This window comes from Sesamum indicum, linkage group LG2 (assembly GCF_026168435.1).
Source record: "Sesamum indicum cultivar Baizhima isolate 11 linkage group LG2, ASM2616843v1, whole genome shotgun sequence".
In the NCBI taxonomy this organism is placed as follows: domain Eukaryota; kingdom Viridiplantae; phylum Streptophyta; class Magnoliopsida; order Lamiales; family Pedaliaceae; genus Sesamum; species Sesamum indicum.
Window position 1 is genome coordinate 9,599,412 of NC_142658.1, and position 15,556 is coordinate 9,614,967.

At 36.0% G+C, this 15,556-nt stretch overlaps 1 long non-coding RNA gene across 1 annotated transcript; it reads left to right on the forward strand.

Moving 5' to 3' along the window:
• The first annotated feature begins 8,773 nt into the window (after positions 1-8,773).
• On the forward strand, positions 8,774-13,805 carry LOC148789157 (uncharacterized). The gene is made up of 5 exons (XR_016063226.1): positions 8,774-8,862; positions 8,972-9,562; positions 9,908-9,975; positions 10,286-10,472; positions 11,604-13,805. It is a non-coding gene; the product is annotated as an uncharacterized LOC148789157 (long non-coding RNA).
• The last annotated feature ends 1,751 nt before the right edge of the window (positions 13,806-15,556 follow it).

Here is a 15,556-nt window from a genome sequence, read left to right on the forward strand (position 1 = left end):
GCCATGTCATTATCTCTCGATCAGCACAAGGCTGGAAGGATCAGATTTTAGCAATTTTGGGTTTCCAAGAGGGCTAACTACCAATGAGGTACTTGGGTCTCCCTCTACTGTCTTCTAGATTGTCTATATCCGATTGTCAGCCTCTTTTATTGAAAATTGATGCTCGCATTAATGGCTTAGAAGGAATTTCATTATCGTATGTTGGACGTATACAAATCATTAAATCCGTACTATCAGCAATGAGCATTTATTGGGCGTCTACATTCATCTTACCGAAGGCTATTATTAAACAAATTGAGAAACACCTCAGAACTTTTCTATGAAAAGGCACTTCTACGTCGGGATATGCCAAGGTAGCGTGGAAGGATGTGTGTAAACCAATTAAAGAAGGAGGCCAAGGAATTAAGGATATTGGTATCCTTAACCGTTCCTTAATAGCAAAGAAGTTATGTGACGTTATCAGATGTGACCGAACATCTATATGGGTTGAGTGGTTGAAGCAGGGACGATTACACAACACTTCAATTTGGACAATTAATGAGAAGGGAGGATCATGGGAATGGCGAAAACTGCTCCGACTTCGCAATTCTGTCCTACCTATGATGGAGTTTCTTATTGGAGAGGGGAGGTGATTCTACTTGTGGAAGGACCCGTGGCTCCACTTGGGCCCACTTATTACTAGATTCCCACGAGGACCGAGCCTCTTAGGACTTGATGAATCCACCAAACTACAAGTCGTCATTCCTGAGGGAATGGCAGTGGCCTTTCATTACTGATTTGGAATGTATGGACATCATTTACACTTTACCTCAGATTCATGGAGGGGATGACAGGATCAACTGGCGGTTTTCAGAGGGACGACCCACTACACAATCCCTATACGGACTTTTCTGTCCACCTGGACCGAAAGTAGGATGGTCTTCACTACTTTCGGGTTCGTTGAAGATTCCCCGACATAACTTCACTCTTTGGTTAGTAATTCAAGAGAAGCTACCGACGATTGATAAACCATGAATGACTCATCTAGGGGGATGTATTCTCTGTGATGAGGGTACAGCGGAGACACACACTCACATGTTCTTCCGCTGTCGATTTAGCAGAGGATGCCTTGCAGCTCGACAACATATTTGATTTGCTTGGCCCAATCGTGAGTGGACAAGAGACGTGGAATGGACATCGAGGAAGTGGAGGAGGAAGCATATTGTTAATGTTGCTTATCGAGCATTACTTGGTGCATGCATATACCATATATGGCGAGAGAGGAACTTGAGACGATTTGAGAACACCCAGCGGCCGGAAACTATATTAGCTACTTGCATCATAGAAGACGTTAGACAGAGGATAATTAGTATTAACCTTTCCAGTTCTATTAGTACATGTGCGCTCTATAGACTTTGGCGTATCCCTTGGTCTGTCGGGGGAGTCACCACTTGATTGTTGTACTTTACCTCTTTTTTTAATGAAACTTACATTTACCCAAAAAACAAAAGTTTGTTTCCCTTTTATACTAACTTATAGTCATTATTACGCTTAGCAAATTTACAATACAAATGCTTGGGTCTAGACCTACGGTTGGGTCAAGTTTCGTTGAATTCTGAGAACGTTCAAAATTTAGCTGTTTTGCACGGTTTTATTAAAGCAAATTTATTTTCCTTTTATACTGACTTGTAGGTATTATTACGCTTAGCAAATTTACCACACAAATGCTTAGGTCTAGGCCAACGTTTGGGTCAAGTTTCGTCGAATTATGAGAACTTTCAAAATTTGGTTGTTTTGTACTGTTTTATTAAAGCAAATTTATTTCCCTTTTTATACTAACTTGTAGTTATTATTACGCTTAGAAAATTTAAAACACAAATGCTTGGCTCTAGACCAACGTTAGGACAAGTTTCGTCGAATTCTGAGAACGTTCAAAATATCGCTGTTTTGCACTATTTTATTAAAACAAGTTTGTTTTCCTTTTACACTAACTTGTAGATATTATTACGCTTAGGAAATTTACCACACAAATTCTTGGGTCTAGACCAACGATTGGGTCAAGTTTCGTCGAATTCTAAGAACGTTCAAAAGTTAGCTGTTTTGCATGGTTTTATTAAAAAAAATTTGTTTCCCTTTTAAACTAACTTGTAGTTATTATTTTCGCTTAACAAATTTACAACACAAATGCCTGGGTTTAGACCAACGTTTGGGTCAAGTTTCGTCGAATTCTGAGAACGTTTAACATTTAGCTGTTTTGCACGGTTTTTTTAAAGCAAGTTTGTTTCACTTTTATACTAACTTGTAGTTATTATTACACTTAAAAAATTTACAACAAATGCTTGGGTCTAGACCAACGTTTGGGACAAGTTTCGTCGAATTCTGAGAACGTTCAAAATTTAGCTATTTTGCACTATTTTAGTAAAGCAAGTTTATTTCCCTTTTATACTAACTTGTAGGTATTATTAAGCTTAGCAAATTTACCACACAAATTCTAGGGTCTAGACCTACGATTGGGTCAAGTTTCGTCGAATTCTGAGAACGTTCAAAAGTTAGCTGTTTTGCACGGTTTTATTAAAATAAGTTTGTTTCACTTTTATACTAACTTGTAGTTATTATTACGCTTAGCAAATTTACAACACAAATGCTTTGGTCTAGACCAACGTATGGGTCAAGTTTCATCGAATTTTGATAACGTTCAAAATGTAGTTGTTTTGCACGGTTTTATTAAAGCAAGTTTGTTTCCCTACCGCTCACTACTTGCAACGAGTGTCTAACACATATGGAGGGAGAGGAACTTGAGGAGATTTGAACAGACTGAGCCAACACCGGCTACTCTTAGTATACTGGTCATCGATGATGTCAAGCAGAGGATTCTCAGCACTAATCTTGATTCGTCAGTCAGTACACGAGCATTGTATAGACTATGGCGTATCCCTTGGGTTGAGGGAGAAACCAATTGATGATCACATGTTGTACTGTACTACTATTTTTTTATTAACGAAATTTACATTTACCCAAAAAAAAATAAGTTTGTTTCCCTTTTATACTAACTTGTTATTTATTACGCTTAGCAAATTTACAACACAAATGCTTGGGTCTAGACCAACGGTTGGGTCAAGTTTCGTCCAATTCTGAGAATGTTCAAATTTTAGCAGTTTTGCAAGGTTTTATTAAAGCAAGTTTGTTCCCTTTTAAACTAACTTGTAGTTATTATTACGCTTAGCAAATTTACAACACAAATGCTTAGGTCTAGACCAGCGTTTGGGAAAAGTTTCGTCGAATTCTGAGAACGTTCAAAATATCGCTGTTTTGCACTGTTTTATTAAAACAAGTTTGTTTTCCTTTAATACTAACTTGTAGGTATTATTACGCTTAGGAAATTTACCACACAAATTTTTGGGTCGAGACCAACGATTGGGTCAAGTTTCGTCCAATTCTGAGAATGCTCAAAATTTAGCTGTTTTGCACGGTTTTATTAAAACAAGTTTGTTTCCCTTTTATATTAACTTGTAGTTATTATTACGCTTAGCAAATTTACAACACAAATGCTTGGGTCTAGACCTACGTCTGGGTCAAGTTTCGTCGAATTCTGAGAACGTTCAAAATTTATCTGTTTTGCATAGTTTTATTAAAGCAAATTTATTTTCCTTTTATACTAACTTGTAGGTATTATTACGCTTAGCAAATTTACCACGCAAATACTTGGGTCTAGACCAACGTTTGGGTCAAGTTTCGTCGAATTCTGAGAACGTTTAAAATTTAGCTGTTTTGCACGATTTTATTAAAGTAAGTTTGTTTCTTTTTTATACTAACTTGTAGTTATTATTACGCTTAGCAAATTTTCAACACAAATTCTTGGGTCTAGACCAACGGTTGGGTCAAGTTTTGTCGAATTCTGATAACGTTCAAAATTTAGCTGTTTTGCACGGTTTTATTAAAGCAAGTTTGTTTCCCTTGTATACTAACTTGTAGTTATTATTACGCTTAGCAAATTTACAACACAGCTTGGGTCTAGACCTACGGTTGGGTCAAGTTTCGTCGAATTCTGAGAACGTTCAAAATTTAGCTGTTTTGTACGGTTTTATTAAAGCAAATTTATTTCCCTTTTATACTGACTTGTAGGTATTATTACTTTTAGCAAATTTATCACACAAATGCTTGGGTCTAAACCAACGTTTGGGTGACGAAAATTATGAGAACTTTCAAAATTTGGCTGTTTTGCACTGTTTTATTAAAACAAATTTATTTCCCTTTTTATACTAACTTGTAGTTAAAGCAAAATTAAGGCATCACCTCTCGAAACTTGAAAGATATGCATTTATTTGATGAATAAAACAATATCACAGTATCAATATAAGATTCTGAAAACAACAAATAGAATACCAAATAAAAAGTTCGCATATATATATATATACACACCAAATAAAGAGAAAGAGGACATGGATTCTAGAATAGCAAATGGAATACCAAATAAAAATAGAAAAATTTCTGTAAACTCTGCAAGAATTACAACAATTTCTCATAGAACATAAAAAAATTTAAACTTACCGGTTCTTCTTCAACAACACGAACGAACTCTCCTCTCCTCGAGCACAAACCCTAAATCTAACTTACGAAATCTAAATTAGTGTTTTTCGTTCTATTTAAGGTAAAGAAACACAAGTTTTTTGATCAAATTCCCTCGTTTTCTCCCTCTCAATCGCAAACCCACAAAATCCTAGTTTTTTACTTTAGTAATTCTAGTCTCGCTGTAACTCTTTCTCTCTCTTCAAATTCACTCTTTGACTGTAGTCAAAGAGCAGTAAAGACAACAGGGTTATAACAGTCAAATTAGGAAGAAAAATAACGCCATTAGTGCTCGTTTTAAAAAAGGGCACGTGAGCTGACTAAAACAAAACAGGAGGGGGGTTTTAGCCTATTCTGAAAATAGGGGGTGCTTTTTGCATACTTTTTAAAATATAGGGTGGTTTTATGCATTTTGTCCTACTCGAGCCTTACACCGCGTACCTCGGATCACTCACCGATGGTCCTGTATGGGGACCGACAACAGCAGTTGGGAGGTATGTTCCGATTTGATAATTATCTTACCCTCTCACCAGAATTCATTCCCAGTGTGTAGAGCGTTTGGCAGCATAAGATAGTTGGCATACCGATGTACGTGGTGACTCGAAAACTAAAAGCTTTGAAACCAATTTTCTGAGAATAGAGGAGGAATAAAGGTGATTTATCGCACAATGTGCAGTTAGCTAAGGGTTTTCTTGAAGCGGCACAAATTCTGGTCAGCTCGAACAGACAAGAGGACTTGTTCTTATACCTAGAGCACTACTGTCGAATGGTTTTGGACAAGGCGGCGAAGCTAGAGGAAATCATGCTTCGTTAGAGAGCTAAAATGGAGTGGACGAAGGGGGGTGACCAATGCTCCAGGTTTTTTTTTCACAAGATTGCGCAACGAAGGACAGCAAGGAGAATCTTGCAAATTAACGATGAACACGGAGTCACCCATATGGAGCAACAGGCAGTGGTAAATGAATTTGTCTCCTTCTTCCAAAACCTGCTAGGAGGAGAGAGACGACGGGATGTGGTTCATCTCCAGTTCCTTAGACCATGGGCATGACATTTGCTGACAGACGACGAGGCCAACTCTATCTTATTGCCTTTCACCCTGGTTGATGTTAAACAGGCAGTGTTTGATATTGTTAAGGATAAAGCGTCGAGGCCCGATAGGTACTCATCAAGTTTTTTTAAAGCGGCATGGCCGATTGTGGGACAGGAGGTAACGGAAGCGGTGTTGGATTTCTTTAATACTGGGAGGCTCTTGAAACAAATCAACACCACTTTGCTGGCAGTTATACTGAAGGTTCACTCCCCAATGTCCATAAGTGATTTTCGACCCATTTCTTGCTGTAATGTGCTTTATAAGATTATCGCCAAACTCATTGTCCAACGATTGAGTGTGGTTTTGGACAAACTCATTAGTCATCCGACCACTTTGGCCTCCTTGATTGTTAATGATGTAAAGCAGAGGATACTTAGTATTAATCTAGCTTACTCGGTTAGCACATGTGCCTTATACAGACTATGGCGTATCCCATGGTTTGTCACAGGAGAGACCAACTCATGAACACAGTGCTGTACTATTTTTATTTAGTTAATGAAATTTATATTTACCCCAAAAAAATATATATTTTCATAAATATGACTAAAGAGTGATCATAACTCACAATCGTATGAATCAATCCGTTGACCTCTAAAATAAATAACAATAGCAATATTGTTTTGTTATGCCATATTTTCACAACAAAATAAAATATATATATATATATATATATATAAACTTGAGTTAATAACATTTATAACAAAAACAACCAAATGTATAAATATAAAAAAAAATTAGTGAAAGGAACTTACTAGACTAGTTTTGATTGTAAAAATCCTCGATTGAAAATGTCAAATAAAATAAAATAAAATTTTGGGTCAAATGCACTTTCCACACCTAAAGTATACATAAAATCGTCATATATACCCCTTTAAACTATAAAATATAACAAACTCTCTCATAATATGGACCAAAAAGTTTATAACAAAATACCCTTATTGTTTGCACCCTCTAAAATATGTTTATTATAGTCATCACCAAAAAACGTAATCTGAACTATTATAATTTTTTATTTAAAATAAATATTATCCAAAATTTATAATTTTTGTAATTAGTATGATAATTTGAATAAACTCTATAAATTTTCAATTCATTTATTTTATATAATTTCTAAAAGATTTACATAATTTTTATTTTGTATTGTTATATATAGTGAAGTTTTTTTCTAGAGGAATTGTCAACATCATCTAAAAAATTATTTTGAACATTTATGTATGCGTACTATAAAATATGCTACTTTGTTGATATAATTAATCTATAATATTTTATTATTCTATGAGTGATTTTGTGCATGTAATTTAATATAAAAATATATAAGTTATATAATATTTTATTATTTTATGAGTGATGATATGCTATATTTTAAATATTTGTGCATGTAATTTAATATAAAAATATATAAGTTATATAATATTTTATTATTTTTTATAAGTGATGTGTTTGCAAACCAGTTGGGGAAGGGGGCCAAGGAATTAAAGATATTGGTATTCTCAACCGAGCCCTAATGACAATGAAACTGTGTGATGTCATTAGATGTGACCGAACGTCTATTTGGGTTGAGTGGCTACAGCTCGGATGACTACGAAATAATTCCATTTGGACAGTTGACGAGAAGGGAGGATCGTGGGGTTGGAGAAAGCTGCTTCGTCTATGCAGACTTATCCAACCAATGGTGGAGTTTCATATTGGTGATGGTAGGACCTTCTATCTTTGGAAGGATCCATGACATCACCTTGGACCCCTGATCACTAGATTTCCAAAAGGACCGAGATTACTTGGGCTAGACGATTCCACCAAGCTCCATATGGTTATTGATGAGAGCCAATGGCACTGGCCCCTCATCACAGATTTGAAATGCCTTCAGATTATCTATATATTACCCCAGATTCATGAAGGAGATGATAGAATCATTTGGCGTTTTCTGGATGGGCGACTCACCGCCCAAGCTCTGTGCCAACTTATCAGCCTGACTGGACCGAAAGTAGGCTGGTCTTCACTACTTTCGGGTTCGTTGAAGATTCCACGGCATACTTTTATCTTATGGATGGCTATTTAGGAAAAATTACCAACGACGGACAAACCATGACTCACACACATGGGAGGATGTATACTTTGTGATGAGGATGCAGTTGAGACACATTCCCATTTATTCTTCCAATGCCGCTTCAGCAGAAGATGTCTTTCAGCAATACGAGAAATTATTCGATTCGCCTGGCCCAATCGAGCATGGGCAACGGATGTGGAATGGGCAGCGAGAAAACGGAGAGGGAAGCATATCATCAATGCTGCATACCGAGCGTTCCTTGGATCATTCGTTTACCACATATGGCGTGAAAGAAACTGCAGACGGTTCCAACAAACTGAGCATACGACAAATGTATTGGCTTCTTTCATTATCGACGATGTTAGGCAGAGAATTTTGAGTATTAATCTCTCTAGTTCCATTAGTACATGTGCTCTCTATAGACTATGGCGTATCCCTTGGCCTGTCGAGAGATAACCAATTCACTGTTGTACTGTACTATTTCTACATAATGAAACTTACCTTTACCCAAAAAAAATATTTTATGAGTGATGATGGATTCTTCTTAAGCTTATCATACAATATTGCTGTTTCTTGGCAAGGTTCTTATAGTATGGGGCTATATAATTCAGACTGCTATATTTTTAATTATTTATGCATGTAATTTAATATAAAAATTATAAGTTATATAATATATTTTTTTATAAAATTAAATTGAGCTTGTAAATAATTTTCTTTGTAAAATATATTTTCATATTGAACTTGTAAACTTTTTTTATGTATTATATAGTTTATATAAAGCTATACATTTTGAACATTATTGTTTACATAAAAATTTTAGTAAAAATTTTAAAATTACTAAAAGTAGTTTTGAGAGAGATTTTTTAATAGGAAGTGAAACAAAAAATATAAAAACATGTTAAAAGGGTGTAACAAAAAATATAAAAACATGTTAAAAGGGTGTTTTGTTCTATCAACACTAAATTATTTTTTTACGGGGACTTTTGTTATAATAAACGTAATTCAGGGGTCAAAATGTATAATAAAAATTTTACAATTTTGTAAAAGGTTTATTAGCGGTAAGATGGTCGCATGGTAAAACATATTTCAACTCTCTCCTCTTTCTCTCTCTCTCTCTAGGGTTTTATTTTTCATCGATTGCACGAAAAATTCCCCAATTGGTCGTATCTATTCGATCGAAATGGTAAGCAAATGCGCGTTCCTGATTTCCAATTAGCTTATACGCTATTGTTGGCTTACCCATTTTGTATCTCGTGCTGTGATTTATCGAATGTTTTGGTTTAATTTTGTAGGAAAATGGAGGCGGAGATTTGGAGGCGAAAATTGAGATGTTGCTGAATGTGGAGAAGCAGATGAGGCAAGTGGGTGATGTTGCAGGTACGAGGAAGGCCGTCACACCTCTTGCAATTCTTCTTCTCACACCTCAAACAATACCCCTCATTTTCTCCCTCCAAGAAAGCCAAAGCCGGCGAAGGAGAGACGCCGCAGTTCCGTCCTCCCACCGCCAAAATACCCTCACCCAACCCCACCATCAAACCATTTCCCTTCTCCACTGTTCACTTCTTCGAGGAAAAAAGTTAAAGAAAGCAGGTGAAGTTCATGGTGGTATGGCCGACTCAAAGGTTCGAATGTGATGGTACGGCAGCACCCGCGGGAGAAGCAGCTGCGGATGTGGGTACAAATCCAAGAAAGGAAAACCCCGCTGGTAAAAACCCTTAAACCACCGTTTTCTCCCCATCATCAAACCCCACCGACACGCACATGGTGAAATCCTCTCACCTTCATTTCTTTTTTCTTGTTCATTTCTCACCCAAAAGAATAGAGTAAAGAAAACCAAGAAAAGCAGGGGGAGAGACAGAGCGAGGAGGAGGCCTCAAATTATGGTATTGCGAAATGTTACTGCTGTTTGAACAATCCTTCTTGGCCCAATATTTTCTCATTGTTCATATATTGATAGATAAAGAAGGAATACTGGAATACTCTCTGTTGATGCCCTAAGTTTGCTCTCACTTCCTTGCAAATACTTTCTCCCTCCATTTTACATGTCATCTTTATCTTGCTTTCTAGTGCTTCTTTTATTTAATTTTTGCTTTGACAATCCTAATGTGTTTAACTTGCTCTATATAATATCATATGGTGAGTAATTTTCTTCTACTTAAAATTAGAAAAATGTTGCTAAGGATTGTTGGAACAGTTTACATCTGAATTTGATGAATGTCTTCTTCTAGGTTTGGGATTACACTGGCTTTGGATATACAAGGTACAATGCCAGAGACATTAACAAAGAAATACTAGGGTAAGCACAATTCTGCAGCTGTCTCCTTCCGTGATGAAACCTGTAATGTTCACAGATAACTTGTTTGTGGTTTTCATTTAGGTGTGTTGTGGAGAATAAAGTGCTTCATAGATCTTTATTATCATGCTTCATAGGCCTTTCCCTCTTTTTTTTTTTTTCTTTTTTTTGTTTAATCCGTAATACCCAAACCTGAGGGTATGTGTCTGTATAATTATCCCGTAATCTTCCTTTGTTATTCCAGCTCTTAAGATGTGACAATTTGTAAGACATGAACATTTATCTAAATCATGAGCGTTCCATGGTTGCTCAGGTGTCATTGCTAAGAGGATATAAATCAGACAGGAGACCTGCAAACTCGACAATGATGGCGATTCTGGATGGCTTTCAGAAGGCATATTCCGTTGATTTCAGACCACTCAATGCATTGTGCCCTGCGGCATTCCAAGGGGCTCATTATATTTCACCATTGAAAAGGCAAATAATCTCGTATGCATCTGGTGAGCAGAGATTTCCGCTTTTCTTATGACTTGTATCAGTTAATTTTCAGAACGATGCTAGTTCTTTTTGAATGATGAATTCCATTACATGAAGTTTTAATGGAAGCCACTTTTTCTTTTATGATGTTTGGTCCCCTTGACCTGTCCAAATCCAATTTTCATCCCTCTTTATCTTCTAATTCAAGAACCAGCTTCAATTTCTGATGGTTTTAAGGGCCTTCACAGTTTATCATTGTTGGTTATTACCACGAACAGTTCAGTCTCCTTTCCAAGTTGAATACCTTCATCATCTAATACCATATTGTGAGTGAGAGGCTGTTTCTGCTGTTTGAACAATCCTCAAATTAGGATTTTCTGTACAGTTTGGTCTTATGTAGACGTTATTCGTGATATTCCTGTATTTAGTCAGTTTGGGTAATATTGAAGATGATGAGCTTCTGCTCAAATATTGTTTCATTTGGTAATTTACTGAGTTGTGGAGCTTTGTGAGTACATGTATCATGAATGATTATGCTACTCAAGATTGAATTATGATCAGCTACCCCCAAAACACTTTCATTTTTTTTTCTCGAAAATATCCAACTTGTTAATAGATCTGAAACTTATGCGAACCCATTCATTAGTTCATTGGTAGTGCTAGCTATTCTTTTGAGTCGATGGGTCGGCTGGTCCTCGTCCTATGTTTATCTTTTTAATGTTGTTCAAGGGTTGAAGGAGTATAATATTTGGGCATGGAGATTGGGTGGTATTAAGTTAAGCACTAGTAGCACAATGACATTGGGAGGAGAATAAATGGAACATAAGTATTGTCAAAATCTTTTAGGTACCTTAGAGGACTTACCATGCTGGCGATCAATATAACAAAGCACGACGGTCTTGTTTATAAGAGTGTCACTTTTGGCTGTGTTTGTGACTTTGTGTGTATGTAATGATTCATGTTGTTCTTAGTTGTATGATGCCCTTATAAGTTCATGATTGATGGTTGGTTAAGGCTTCGTCTTAACAACTACTTATCTTTTTAAGCAATGCATTGGTTGTTCATATATATATATATGTGTGTGTGTGTAGACATTTGCCACATCTAATGCATTTGTCAACGTCTTTGTGTTTCAATGTTTCTGGACCACATAGGTAACCAAGCTTGTACACTCGTTTAAGGAAGGTTCGGAGGAATGGTCCAAGAAGGCGGTAGAGCTTGAGGATTCATGAAGACTTTAGAAGTAAGTTCTATTTGTAATTTATTTATCCAACAATGGCGAATGATGCACAGTACACTAATTCCTCTTGTGAACATGCAGTTTGGTTGTGGAATTTCAAAATTATCTGTTTTTCTTATGTCTTCATGCATGCTGGATGAAGGTGTATGAGGTGGCAAAGACGTCTTTGAAAACAATGACACAGAAACTAGAAAGTCTTTGCAAAGTGATGATGGTGGTAAAAAGTTGATCATTTTCTTGGCTTTCACTCTTCATTTCATCCATCAAGCATTCCTTTATATGTTTGCATTGTTATCTTGAGTTCTTGATATTTATCATCTACATTATGGGGTTGTGATTTTCTTTTTATCTATGGCAAGTTTGTTCCTTTGATAAATAGTGTTGGATGCTTTTTTAGTGGTTTTCAATTACTTTACTACTGTGGTGTGGGTGTTTCTCATCTTGTTTAATTTGGTTGTGCTTTTATGTTATCTCATTCAAGTAAACGACGTGTATTGTGTTCTTTGTGGTATATCAAGCTCTGTGAGACATTTTGTTGTTGGGATGTCCGTAATTGTTTAGCATTTTAGGATTGGACTCTTGGTTCAATTGAAATTACATGAAACTTCTCATATTCTAATTTTGATTTGAACAGCCCAATTCACCTTCCAAATGGGATAAAACCATTTCAAAAGTAAAGAATTCCATGACATATATGTAGTGTTAATTAACACATAGGAACCAGAGGGTAACTTTTTTTTAAATTTTTGTTCATCTTTTGTTATCCTATCAAACTACTTTTGTTTTGTTTTCTTTTGCCAGTTACTATCAAACTACTTCCGTTTATATTATTTTTTAGTAATTTGACAAATAAATGTGATTTAGGAAGTCATAAGATTGAGACATGAATGTGCACTAGCATTATGTGATTGTTGCTTGATTAACTGTGGAGTCGTTGAGCCATAATTTCATGCATTTTGAATTGCTTTGAAAGAGAGTTGGAATATCTTTGCTTCTACTAAATCTTAGGATTCTTGTGAGATCATATTTGTTTGCTAAAACTCTACCCGATTGATCCTTATATCCCTAACATGGGACATGCATCCATTTTGAAAAATTCAAAGGCCCTTCCCCTTCCAGAAAAAAAAGAAAGAAAGAAAGAAAAGTAAGAAAAAGGAAATTACATCTACTCCGCTGGTTTAGGTCACTTAGTAACTGGGTAACTTCATCACAAATGTTGTTATTCACGTAAAACGGTGGCCGGAGCTATGAGTATGCAAAGCACTTTAGGTAAAACGTCTTTTGGTTGAGTAACCGGGTGCCTTCACCACAAGTGTTGTCATTCGCGTCAAAAGGCCAGAATGCGACGTTTTTTGGTTGAGTAACCGGGTGCCTTCACCACAAGTGTTGTCATTCGCGTCAAAAGACCCGAAAACGGCCTAAAGAACACAAGTCGCAGGCAAAAAAAAAGGAAAAAAAAAAGAAAATAAAAGCCGTGACTAAAGCAAAAGGGGAAGAAAAAAGAAAAAAAATTCATTAGTGGCCAAAGAAAAGAAAGAAAAGCGAAATCCGTCCCGACTAGGTAGATGTGAGGAGATAAAAGGGTATTGTGTTAGCATCGAGGATGATAACACTTTGAAATCCATAGATTTTGTGGAAGCTTGATTGTCCTCCTCTATACTTGGCAAAACGAAGTGTTGTGATGTGATTGGCCTCTTACCCTCGTTATGATAAGTTAGCATTTGCATAATGTATTGCGGCGTTTGTGTTTTGAGATTATGTGCACATAGTATTTCATTCTGTTGGAGGCAATAACTTTAATGACATTGCGGCAGTCCTTTCTTTTCTTTATTGATTTATTAAAAAATTGTCACATTTCTTGGTGCTGAAATTTTTTTTGTGTAAAATCCTCTACTTTGGCATGCCTTTTCTTATGTGACTACTATTTTTGGTTGGAAGGAGGAGGAGATAGATTCTGGCCTTGTATTTATTGTAACAATATTTAAATTCTATATTATTATGGTTTTCTTTAATCTTAATGAATTATTCCCTTTAGATTGCCATCCCAGCAGGGTGAGGGTGCAAGTTCAGTATATAGCAGTAGTGCATTTTACATGACCGCCCATTAAAAGGAAAATGTATGTGCTTGCATGTAAGAGTTAAAGAAGTCTACCATGGTGCATATAGACAAGTATTATAAATTTTTCACTTCTAATCTATACTGGCCCATGAATGCGGTTTATCCAGGTATGTGAGGTTGGGAATCATTGTTAACTAATAATTGATAATAAAATCAGATTCCTTTTTTGTGTTCCATCTTCTGTTAAACTCTTTAATGAAGTTCATGAGATATCTTTCAGTTACATTTGCTACACTTGGTGAGAACACCAGATGATGTCCCTGGATGTGCTTCTTAGTGCTGGTGTTCCGTGGTGCAGGTGACTATTTATATGCTATCATATCATCTTTATCATTTGTCCCCTACACTCTTATGCAGAACCCATTCATTAGTTCATTGGTAGTGCGAGCTATTCTTTCGAGGGGTTAGGTGTGTTAGTGCTCTCCTGCATTTATCTTTTTATGCTCTTGAAGTGTTGAAGGAGTAAAATTCAAGTCCATACTCGACAATAGATATTGGGTGGTATTGAGTTATGAGCTCACAGCAAGGTGTTTTAAATGAAAAAAAGATTACATCATGAGAAGAATATATGGAACATAAGTACTGTAAAAATCTTAGGTACCTTTGAGGACTTAGCATTCTGCTAGGGATTTTCTTATCCATTGAAAATCAACAGATACAATTAGATACCATCATTTGTAATTAGGTCTGTGTTACTTTTTGTTGCTCTGCATCTTTAGTGATTTAATCTTTGGTTGCATTGTAAGTCACTCTCTTAAATCAATGTTTTTCTTGACTACTGGTGCAAAAAGCTCGAGAATTTGTTGTCACTTCCCAAGAGCTTATCACTCGGGGTTCAGTCCTGGTAAGTCGCTTGTACTGGCTTAATTCCTATCGATATTTATGTTGATCTATCTAGAGAAGTTATTTAATATCAATATCTGAAATTAAAGTGCTTATTCTGTTTATTCGATCTTATTGTTTTAGGATATTATTGTGGAGATGCTGCTGATATGGCTAATATTGAATCGTCGAGTGTTGCAAGAGAAGCTGCAATACATAGTGCAGCTATTAGGTGTCCTCCAATGGTGTCTCGCTTCCAGTTATCATATGATCTAGCAGTCTCGTTATGTTCTAGGTTTGTTTTCTTTTCTTATGTGTGATCCTCTTCTAGTATCACGCAGAAATGGTCTCTTGGAAATTTAGTATTCTACCGGCATTCCTTTTCTTGTTATGCCCCTGTGCAGAAACTTATGGTAAGATAATAATTATTATTTAAAATTGAAATATATGCAAATAATTGCTTCATTTATGTAATATATGACTTTTGATCACAATTGGAATGCTAATTACTGTGTCGCGCTGTAGAATGATGCATGTTAGTTGGAGCTAAATGAAGGTAATTTGGTGGATATCTCTAAGTCATAAAGTATCAGAGCATTTTAGAGGATGCTTGATGGTTTTGATTTTTTGAGTGCAATAATGGCAATATACTAAAATCGTCTACAACAGTAGACATACTGTCCCCATATTCTTTTACTATTCCTTTCTCGAATTATGATATGCCTGTTGCTATGTAAATTGTTGAACTTATGTACATGAGCATGCAATTGCAATCTCTGGGATTTTGGCATCTAACTATTTGGACAATGCTCTGGTCCGTTGTTGTGGGATGGGATGTTTGATGCTACATTTAGGATATTCTATACAGTTTGGTCTTATTTAGACGTTATTAGTGATATTACTTTTTTTTAGTCAGTTTGGGTAAG